This window comes from Condylura cristata, unplaced genomic scaffold, assembly GCF_000260355.1.
Source record: "Condylura cristata isolate star-nosed mole 26May11 unplaced genomic scaffold, ConCri1.0 scaffold00009, whole genome shotgun sequence".
NCBI classification, from domain to species: Eukaryota; Metazoa; Chordata; class Mammalia; order Eulipotyphla; family Talpidae; genus Condylura; species Condylura cristata.
The window spans coordinates 19,624,078-19,632,750 of NW_004567110.1; positions in this window are offsets into that span (position 1 = coordinate 19,624,078).

Consider the following 8,673-nt stretch of genomic DNA (forward strand, 5'->3'; position numbering starts at 1 on the left):
TACACATGTATTTACATATATACAAGTATATATGTGTATATATATGTATATATGTTTAAAACTTCATAAAATTGCATTTTGAGTGGTTGGAAACAGACATGAACAAAATGATGAAAATGACTCACATATGAAGCTGTATTTTGTTGACCATGAATAGTAGAAAGTGAAGTTGAAAGTGCCAAGTAACACAGTGAGAACTTTTAGTATCCCATAATAAATATAATATTTAATTTTTAAGAAGATTGCTTTACACATCTTAATTTTGATATGATCTTTGTACAAGAATACCTTAGTTTATGGTCTATCATATTTCATAATTTAAAAATTTAAGGAAACTAGCATACAAATATAAAAATTTTAATGCATGTTATTGTATTTCCACATACTAAATGCAAATCCTAAGATATATCTAAACTAAGTAGAAAATTCAAAAAACTAATAGGGGTACCAGTCCCTCTCAAAATAAAAAAAAAAATTATATTTGAATTTAAATATCTTTCTGTGCTTTTTCTTAATTCCACAACCAAAGAGAAGGAACTAGATTTGAAATCTACAAAACTATATCATTGCCTATATATTGAAATATTCTTATTTCAAAACAATTACTATGACACTTTCTTATAGATACTGAGGAGTATTTTATCAATAAGTGAGTACCATAAATATATATATATATATATATATATAGAGAGAGAGAGAGAGAGAGAGAGAGAGAGTTATCTCTTTTAATGTTTTATGAATAATTTAATTTTTTTACAGATTTAAGTTTACAGTGAAAATGAAGGAAGGTACATTATTCCACATATACCAGATCTTCCTTATTTCGTCTCACAGCTTGGTATTAGTATTTCCTATTAATAAGGAGATTGAGTATATAAATGCTTAGCATACTTAAGTATGTTGTTTGTATTTCAGTCATAACAGAAAGTCAGTCAAACTTTGAGTGGTATTCAAGGTAGCTAGTGCAAGCAAATACATTAAGCTGTTAGGCACCATGTTAATATATAGAATATGGCTAAAATTATCTTGAACAACACATCTACTAGTAAATCTGTGCATGTGTCAGGAGACTAGGCTTGATAGAGCCATAGAAACAAAGGTACATATTTGAGTATGGGTATATTTAACTTAAATAGAACATGGAAACAGGATTATTACAGCCTCCGCAAGTTTATCAGTGGTAATACAATTCCAGGCAACAATATGTAGGAATTAGCTACCAGTAGTTATTTATGACAAAAGCAATGCAGAAGAATCTTTAATCTCAAAATAAATAAATGTAAATATCAACTACTGCTCTACTGCTATAGTAAAATAAAACAAAAGATGAATATATACTATTGCACACAGTTTAAAAATTAAAGAATATTTACTATGGGTAGCTTTTATTGTTTTTTTTCCAAAAATTTGTGATGGTGCTTCTTAAATTGACATAATTTATACATACAAAATGTCATAAATTACTCCTGATACACTGTAGTTTGCTCCTCTACCCTAATTATCTGCATGAAAATTATTTAGTCAAAGATCTCAAAAAGTCACTATTACCTTTAAAGCACTGTACTCTTTTTTATTAAGATTTTAGCAGTCAAAAATCTGTTCAACAAATGGTGCTAGGAAAATTGAACTGCCATATACAAAAGAATGAAATTAGACTGCTAGTTCACACCATGTACAAAAACAAATTTAAAATGGTTGGATATTAGACCTGAAACAATGAAGTATAGCCAAAACACTCTACAACATAAATTCCAGAAACTTTTCTTCCAGAAAACTTGTCTCCAGAAGTAAGGAAAACAAAGGAAAATATAAACAGCTGGACCTATATCAAATGACAGAGCTTCTGTACAGCAAAAGAGATAGTGACCAAAAGGAAGAGAGAATTACTGAATGAGAAAAAATATTTTCACATCATGCATCTGATAAGCAGCTCATATTGAAGATCTGCAATCAGCTCACACAACTTGGAAAAAAAAATAAGCAATCCAGTCAAAAGATGGGTAGAAGAACTAAATACATATTTCTCCAGAGAAGAAATGCAAATGACCAACAGGCACATGAAAAAATATTCAGTTACTTGTTATCAGAGAAATGAAAATCAAAACCACAATGAGATAAAAACTCATACCTGTGAGAATGCCTCACATTAAAAACAAAACAAAACAAAAAAACAGAAAAAAAAAAGTGTGGTGAAGATGAAGAGAAAAAAGAACCCTCTTGCACTGCTAATGGGAATATAAACTAGCTCAGCCATTATGGAAAATCGTGGAGATTCCTTAGAACACTAAAATAGCTCTGTCCTATGACCTACATATTCTGCTCTTAGGAATCTACTCAAAGAACACAAAGATGCTAATTCTAAAAGAAACATGTGCTCTTATGTTTAGTGCAATAGTTTACAATAGCCAAGATATGGAAACAACCTAAGTGCCACAAACAGAGGATGGATCAAGAAGATGCAGTCTATAAACACAATGTAATACTACTCTGCAATCAAAAAAGATAAACTCATGCCATTTGTGTCAACATGGATGGATCTGGAAGGATTGATACTAAGCAAAATAAATCAGAGGGAAAAGATATATATCAAACTGTTTCACTTCTATGTGGGATACAAACAAACCAAATTAAAATCAAAGAGAACTTGGAAGTTGACCATAGATATGAAGCATCCGTGAGGGGGTGGGGAAGGAAATGGTGGGGAGAGGTGACAGCAGGGGAGGGGGGGAGAGACAGGGAGTGGGAGAATAACACAAGGGACTATGGTGAAGAACTGTGGGTGCTTTGGTGATGGCAGAACTACAGTGACTACATCGGGGGAGGAGTCGTATATTGCCCAAAAATTAAATTAAAACAGAAAGATTTTTTGCTGACGTCTTTCAACTTACATTAAGCTTTTTAAACCAAGGCGCTATCACTCACTCAAATTTACTTTCTGGGAAATTAAATCTTTAAAAAAGATTTAAATAAATTAAATCTTTTATCAGAAACTGTGATGTAACAGTAGGAGTTGCTGACTAATGGATTATAAAATAGAACAAGTTAAAATTGATTTAGGCATGATTCTCAGGACTTTTGCCCTAGAGGAACAAGTTTATTTTAGCATCATTATTTCCAATATTTTTAGCAGTGTTGTGGTAACTTCTTAATACAATTTAAAATTGATGAAAAATTAGAATGACAATTTTTAAATAATATTTCATCTGCTTTTTAGAAATGTTATTAATGTTTACTTTTGTCTGCAGCAAATATGCCATCATTCAAACTGTTATCATTTCTGCAGAAATGTGATATTCCTACTTGATCACATGAGTTTAATATTTTTGCTATATTTTTATCAAATTTATAGGAATTTATTATTATTTATAGAGGTTAATCTGACTACCTTGTTTCCTATAATGGTCTTAAAAAATAAGTGTTTACATACTTATATATGTGACCATTATATTTTCAGATATGCATCTATAAGAAAAGTAAACTTTTAATGAAAGTTATAAAACTATATTTATTATGACTGCAAGACACATTATATAATTGTCAATGTACACTGTAAGTATATACACAAAATACATTTTAGTACACATACATACATGTTTTAAAATATACACATATACATATGTACACACATGTATGTATAAACATTGTGACTTTTTAATATTGTAGAATTTTTCTCAAGAGACATCTATAGGATTCAATTATCATTTAAATTCTGATTAGGGAAGCTGAAATTATGTCCTTAGTCTCTCCAAAAAGTACAAATAAATAAATTTTCCATGGCTATAATAGTTTAATAGCTCCATTTTACTTGTAAATATTTAAAAATGTCAAGACCTTACGTCTCATTCCCTGACCTTCCCACAAGAAACCCCTGCCTCTGTCTTTGTAGGTCACTACCCATGTGGTCTCTGCTTTAGAAGTTTAGAAACTAAAATGTAATTGTTTGAAAAGAAAAATATGATTTCTAATTACTTAACACAGAATGGATAAAAGGCCACATTTAAAATTCCAAAAGTTGAAGATTAGCTTTATGTTAAAACATGCAATAAAGTTAAATCAGATTTCATTTGATGTTACTGCTGATTCTATGAAAATAGAATATTTAAGACATTATTCCTACTTCAGTTGAACTCATTAATTGAAAACACTATATGGAACTGAATTATTCAGAAAGCTTAGGTAATTAACTTTTCTGTATTTATTAAAATGGTTGATCAAGGTCCAATTTAAACATTTTCATCTGAATTAGATGATTCTACTGAATTTCCAAGCTTTTCACCTATGTCTCTATTTGGTCACAGAACAAAACAAGAAGAGAAGACAGACAATACCCTTTCTGATAGGCGAGGTTATATATTAATGTTGCACTAATCAGTGGAAATATTTATCAAAATTTAATATTTTTCTAAGCAAATGCTTTAAAGCTTTGAATTCATTAAAATCCACACATTATAAACCACCTTAAGATTGTATGACTCATTTTACTAAAAGCTATGCAGAATACTAACAACAAATAAGGTGGTCATCTATACTTTTAACCTAATTATTAAAACACCAATACTTAAGATATTGAGCAGGTTTGTAATTTACCAAAATTAATGTCACAGACATTCTCTTGATTTTTTTCTTATTTTCTTCTCACATGATCACACTACAAAACACATACTGTGAAAATAGAAATTACATTATGAAAAATTAGGTTAATGTTCAAAAATCTCATACATAATGACAGTTATGATAAATGTCCATAATTTTAAACACTGTCAACAGAGCTTTTGAGGGGACATCTGGGAAGAAGAGATGAATAATACAGAAGAACTCCTGCTATTTTATTTGACAGACCTTATACTATGAATAGTTATCCACTACCCTTTGTGCAAGCAAGTTAACAAAATAATGATTTTGGAAAAGGATATTACTATCCTAGTATTAAGAAAATTCTCTATCTCTCCTCACATGGCTGTCCTAATTGTTAGGTCATCCTTTAACTGTATATGCCTTGACTAAAAAGTAAAACAAGTATAGGAAATTACCTTATATATATAAAAAAAAGACTCACAAGTACTAATCACTTAAACATTTCCCACTGTTCTCTAATCCTTTCTGTCACTGTTGAAAGTTTTCCTAGTAGTAGTAGTGGTCATCTTGGGTCAGGTAAATATCATTTTTTTTTTTTACTTTTCATGTTGCCTTTTAGTCAAAATGACCCCAGATTAATGCAGTAATGTGGGTCCTCCCTGGTGGTGCAGTGGGTTGAAGTGCAGCACTGTGAAGCTATCTCAGCACAAGTTTGATCCCCAGCCAGGAAGATGACCCACATAATGCAACAGACCTCTCCTGACCAGCCCGTTGCTCCCCTCAGCAGTGTACTTCAGAGATCTGCCTGTCTACTTCCCAGTCTGTCTCTGGTGAATCCCTCACCCTCCTGAACCTCTGGTCAGTACCCCACTTCTCTTTGCATAAATAAATAAATATTTTTTTTTTAAAGATTAATGTCATAATATAACTTTCTTTCACTTGAGATAAATGGTGCATCACATTTGATTTACCAATTTCAAGTAAACCACAGCCTTTCTTTTCATGGCAGCCCCAGTGAGTGACTGTAACTGATAACACTGAGACAGTTACCTGCAATTACTGACACTGAACTTCCTGAAAACCTTTTGCCTTCTATAAAATCTTGCATGCTGTAGCAGGTTGAAATTCTTACTCATGCAGGATAGACAAAAATGTACAACTGAAGAAATGACCAGATTCCAAATTAAAATGGCTATTTTCACAACATCGATTAATTAAATTGCATTTCTAATGTCTTATCCTGAGCCATGATGATCTGAGGAACACATTTAAGTGATAAATTACATTCTGAGATATTAAATTTTCAACTAAATAAATCTGTTAATATAATTATGACTATCATGGGAGATTAAGGATGTTAATTATTTTCTTTAATTTGTTTACTTTAAATATCATTGTTTATTTTTTTAAATGAGATTTTAGGCCCTCCCTGGTGGCGCAGCGGGTTAAAGCACTGCACTAAGAAGCTAAGCCACTTCCACATGAGTTCGATTCCCACCTGCCCCGGAGGTGACCCACATGGCGAGGCAGACCTCTCCTGACCCGCCCGCTGCTGCCCTCAGCAGTGTATTTCCTCAATCTGCCTGTTCTGCTCTCCACTCTGTCTCTGGTGAATCCTCTCACCTTCTGTATCTCTGGCCTGTACCACAGTTCTGTATGAATAAATAAATTTTTTAAAAAATATAAGATTTTATAAGATTTCTATCCTCAAGTGTGGTCACTGCAGCTCTCCCACCACCAAAACACTGGCGTCCTCTATCATAGTCAACTGTGCCCTTCCACCCACACGCTCTCTCGCATTTTCTACTCTCTTCCTCTCCCTCTGTGTCCCCTCCAGTCCTACAAGACAATAATAGCTAACTTGTGCCTTCTTATAATATTAAAAGCTCTCTACTATTTTTTCCAAATGTTAAGTTTATTCTTTGGCTTTGCCATCTTCTACCTTCCCTTTCACTTTAATGAAAACTATGACTTCTGATACTTTACGAATTTTTCTTGCTCCTTGTCCAAAAACTATCACATAATTTATATAGTTCTTTTGGTTTTCCTAGTCTAAAATCACTATGTTATTATGGAATGATATATTTCTATGAATTAATTTACATACATATTTTCTTTTACACTTAAATAATGTTTTCATTTTCTTGATTTACAAATATTCTTGCCTGAAAACAAAAAGTAAGACCTTTGTTTAATTCCTAGTGGTTAGCTGAATTTACACTTGATCACATCCAAAACAGGAACATAGAAAAAGCATGTACTGTGGTGATAATAGATTTTAGGTTAAAAAAAACTAAAAATTATTGTCTCATTACTTGAGACAGAAGTCTTTATGTCATAATCAGTTGAATAAGCACTGCAGCCTAACAGTGAGATGTGTTTCTATGAAAAATGTGGAATGTGGTGTTTACTACTGAAATTATTTCCATTTGCACACTCTGATTAGAATTTAAATTGTAAATATGTGAAAATCTCAAAACATTCTACAAATTTGAAATACTTATTAAATAGATATATCAGGAATTTATGTTTCTGCTAGGACAAAGAGATTGAAAACTATTATTCTCATCCCTCCATAAAAACGAACAAACAAAAAGAAACATTGAACAAATTAAAAAGAACAACCTTCCTTAGATATATCAGAAAATTGTGTTTGTCACCTGGAAAGCCTGAGCTGTATTTTCATAGCTTCCTTGAGATATTCAGTGATATAGAGGCCAAACTGCCCACAGTGCTGATCAGATTAAAAAGAAATTATTTGGGGGGCGGGGGTGTCTCCCTATGCATTACAAAGAGCTTCCTCTTCTGACCCCCCACTCTGTCTCTAGCTTAAAAAAATCAACTCTTTTTATTTTTCCTCCTCCTCACTTTCACTCTTCTCAATTACTCTTTCCTGTTACCTGGAATGAATTCTTTAAGCCAGTAAATCAGCTATGTGCAAGCCCTTGTCTCATTTTCTGTATTTTGTAGAAAACTTGGCTGTTTGCCAATGGACAAAGGTTTCCCTGGCCAGTAGTGAATGTAACCATGTTGGTGAGTACAGGAAAGCCAACAGAAAAACAGTCAGTCAAAACCAAATGGTTATTTTTCGAGTCACTGAGTCTTGGGATGGTTTCTAAGGAAGAAAGAAAAATGCTGACAGGTGTCCTTATTTCTCCTCTCTTTCTTTGGGAATGTGATTCCCTCTCTCCGAAATCTCTTCTCTCTAACAACAACAACAACAAATCCCTCCATTCATTATTTATTTTAGTTTTTATCAATTGTCTAATACTTCTATGAGATAATCTTATGTTTAATGAAGTTTGAAATGCACAAAAAGAAACTCTATAAAATGCTTTATGAAGTGATTTCCTTCTTATTTAATGTGTTTTAAAGTTTGTCCAAATCTTTTAGAGAGAGATTATTTTGATGAACTTTAATTACTATTAACGGAAATAATCACAATAAAGATTATGTTCTTGCTAGGCAATTTAAATGCAAATATACAAAAGATATTATTACTAAAAACCTGGAACAAAAAAGAAACTAAAAAAAAGATGGAAAATATTATGATTTGAACAGATAATAAAAATTCTAATTTCTTAGGAAAAAATGTCAAGTAAAGTAGTAATATAGTAACTTTTTTAAATAACATTCACAGTGTTTCATTTAAAGAGATTATCTGATTTTAATTTTTAAAATCCCAGAAAATTTCTTGCTTAATTTCATTATAAATTGAAATCCAAAGTGGCACAAGGAATGACATTTTCAAAGAAAATTCATCACATTAGCCGCTAATACCACTTTTTTATGAAAACTGTATATGGATGCACGAATGAATTATAATTTTTATATTTCTAGATTGTGTTGGATGTTGAATGTGTATTACCTAAAGATGGTGCACTATATTGTTTTGGATTTGTCTTGTGGCACAGTAAAATTAGAGGAATTAACCATTATTGTGTAACTATGAGAACTGCGTTTATGTCTTGTATTTTAATAGTTGTATGCATGGTTGACTTTCATGTATATATTATTTCCAGAATTGCCTATTTTGCTTCATATCATGATTATGTTTCATCCCTATTATTAGAAATATTTAAAGATTTTTTTTTTTTT